General features: G+C 47.9%; 1 pseudogene; it reads right to left on the bottom strand.

Annotated features, from left to right (window-relative positions):
* Positions 1 to 1,483: 1,483 nt before the first annotated feature.
* LOC105887879 lies at positions 1,484 to 2,450 on the bottom strand (annotated as a pseudogene).
* Between the last annotated feature and the right edge of the window lie 760 nt (positions 2,451 to 3,210).

The following is a 3,210-nucleotide window of genomic DNA, read 5'->3' as shown; positions in this document are numbered from 1 at the left end:
CATCAGTTAACATTGAGAGAGTGCAGTAAACAAGTTTACTCAAGGACTCATTTGTTTGGCAGTTATTTTTATTTATTTTTTTGAGACAGAGTTTTATTATGTTGTTGTGACGTCACAGCTCATAGCAACCTCAAACTCTTGAGCTTAAGTGATTCTCTTGCCTCAGCCTCCAAGTAGCTGGGACTACAGGTGCCTGCCACAACACCTGGCTATTTTCTTGTTCAGTTGTCATTGTTGTTTAGCTGGCCCATGCCAGGTTTGAACCCACCAGCCTTGGTGCATGTGGCCAGCGCTGTGTGCTACGGGTGCTGAGCCAGTTATTTCTTACTATAAATTTGTAATGGGCAAACTGAATCCATTTTTTTTAAATTGATACAGAGTGTCACTTTGTCACAGCAACCTCAAACTCTTGGGCTCAAGTGATTCTCTTACCTCAGCCTCTCAAGTAGCTGGGACTACAGGCTCCCGCCTCAATGCCCGATTTTGTTGTTGTTGTTTAGCAGGCCTAGGCCAGGTTGAAACCCACCAACCCCGGTGCATGTGGCTAGGGCCCTAACCACTGAGCTACAGGCTCCGAGCCCACATAGATTTTAGACTTCTAAAATATGATTAATGTATGTATACCTGAGCGATGGATTTACCTCTGGCATGTAATAACCAATCCTAGAGAGGACTATAACTGGGTGAAGCTCCTTTTGCAACTCCCATGGTGTTGCCACCCTGGAGAGATGTTGTCCTGATGTCACAGGAGCTGTGAACAAGTTTTGCCTTCCTATAGCACTTATTTGAATCTGTGTTCATTCTGTTCTCTTTATCTAGGAGACATTTCTCCCAGACCCTATTCTTTATCTGGCCAACTCCTCCTCCAGGCCCATCCCTTCTCTTTCTCTTTCTTTTTTTTTTTGTTGCAAAGTTATAATGCATAGTTTAAAAGAGAGGAAAGGAAAAAAAGAGAGAAAGCTTGTTTTAGGTCAGAGGAAATCTAGGGAGGAAAAAAAAAGAGAAAGTAAGGGAAGATAAATTTGGGGAAAGTCCAGTGGCCCCAAATCCTGGTGTTCCATCCACAGCCCAGCCCTGGGAGCATGAGTGAAGAATTAGATCAGTTTTATACAAGAGTTATTAAAAAATTAAATCACAATAAAGCTGACTCGTCTGCGCTTTGGGCCTCCTGGGTCACCATCCATCTTTCACTCTGGCCAGTCTTTTCTCTCTACCACAGATGCTGTTCTGGCTCTTCTAGGCCTCCACCTGTGTCCCAGTCTGATGTTTCCATAATGTGTGAACACCAAGTCAGAGTGAGGTTGCTTCAGAGTCCAGCTCACGTGTCCATCCAGACTCACAAGTGGAGTGCAGGGGTCCTAGGGCAGAGAGGGTGAGAGGGGCAGACCCTGCCCAGGCAGTCCTTACATTGGACAGGGCATCAGACAGCATGCCAAGGGCTTGCCCTCCGCCCCCACCCCCACCTCAGGTGGAGGGGAAGCAGCTATCTGAATCTGAGGGCATCCAACATTGGGAGGAGGTTGAGAAGGGCTGTGTCACTAAGGTCACTGAACCAGGATTTGATGGGAATGGCATTGTCTGGATGGCTTCGCATAAGCCCTGGGAGAGTTATACTGGAGAGGTCATTGTGGACCACCAAGAGGTCCTTGATGTAGCTGCCCAACTGCAAAGTGCAGTGTTGTCTGTAGTATCTCCTCTTGAGAATGCTGCTGCTATTGTCCAGTTTATTTGCCATAGCAGAGCCATAGATCTCCGTGCTTGCTGTAAACACCACCAGCTCATAGCACTGGCTCACTACTTCTTTTTTTTTTTTTTTTTGAGACGGAGCCTCAAGCTATCCCCCTGGGTAGAGTGCCATGGCATCACGCTCACAGCAACCTCCAACTCCTGGGCTCAAGCGATTCTCCTGTCTCAGCCTCCCAAATAGCTGGAACCACAGGCGCCCGCCACAACGCCTGGCCATTTTTTTTGGTTGCAGCTATCGTTGTTTGGCGGGCCTGGGCTGGGGATTCGAACCTGCCACCTTAGGTGTACGTGGCTGGCGCCTTAGCCACTTGAGCCACAGGCGCCGAGCCTGGCTCACTACTTCTAAGAAGAAATACACAGGGGACCTCTTATGTACAAAAAGCCAGACAGGATGTTTGTCTATTACCACCTTGAGGATGAAGTCAGGAGGCTTTCCAGGCCAGACTGTGGGCCTCAGGACCCCATCATAGTGGGAGTGAGTAAGTGTCTCATTCAGATCTAGCACCAGGATCTTCCTCTTTACCTGGGTTAGCCAATTCCGGGACTTAAGGAGAGGATATCATGTCGGACAGTTTGGTACCAAATTACTGTGTGGATCTGCCTCCCTAAAAGGTAAATGAAGAAGCTCCAGAGCTTGGTGGCGAAGGCCACAAATTTGTGCAGCCCTCGAATGTGCGCAGCCCCAGCAGACACTGTGTCCACATTATCCTGATGACCCTGGCACTACCGGCCTCCCATGGCCCAGCTCTGCCAGCTACCTTGGGGCCGCTCCCCACCAACAGGAGGAAGAATGGGACCTGAGTAGCAGGAGAGGCTGCAGAAAGGGTCAAGTAGTGGGTGGCTCAGAAAGCCGAATCTGGCCAGGGAAAAGCCCAGCAGAACGGGGAGCTAGGGGACAGTGTGGGCAGCCCAGGGGAGCCCACATGGGTTCCAAGGAGGTTGCTGGCTGAGATATATTGGCTAGGAAGGGGTCCTCCGAGACCGGGAGAGAAGGGGAAGGATAATTAGGGGAGGAGGCTGTAGCGGAAGAGGCTAGGGGAGGAGAAGAGGGAAAAGCCTCTCTTTCTTTAAAAACTTATTTCAAAATATGAAGGAGATGTAAGTGTTTTAGGTTACATGGATTGCTTTTGTAATGCTTGAGTCTCAGCTCTAGATGTGCCTGTCATCCAGATACTGTTCATAGTACCAATTAGGTAGGTTTTTATCTCCTCCCTTCCTTTCCCCTCTCCCCTGGCTGATTTCCACTAAGTTTTGCTTCCTTCTGTGCATGTTTGCTCTTCTGTTCATTCCAGTTTAATAGTGAGACCATGTGGTGTTTTTCCATTCTTCAGGTACTATACTTAGGAGAATAGTACCAATTCTATCCAGAGTTTTGCAAAAGGTATTGATTTATCTTTTTTATGGCTGTGTATTATTCTGTGTATACTTTTTTTTTTTTTTTTTTTGGAGACAGAACCTCAAACT

The sequence above is a fragment of the Otolemur garnettii genome, unplaced genomic scaffold (assembly GCF_000181295.1).
Source record: "Otolemur garnettii isolate 467f Iridium unplaced genomic scaffold, OtoGar3 scaffold00142, whole genome shotgun sequence".
Classification (NCBI taxonomy): Eukaryota; Metazoa; Chordata; class Mammalia; order Primates; family Galagidae; genus Otolemur; species Otolemur garnettii.
The sequence above is the reverse complement of the archived record's forward strand: the minus strand, read 5'-3'. Positions and strand labels throughout refer to the sequence as shown.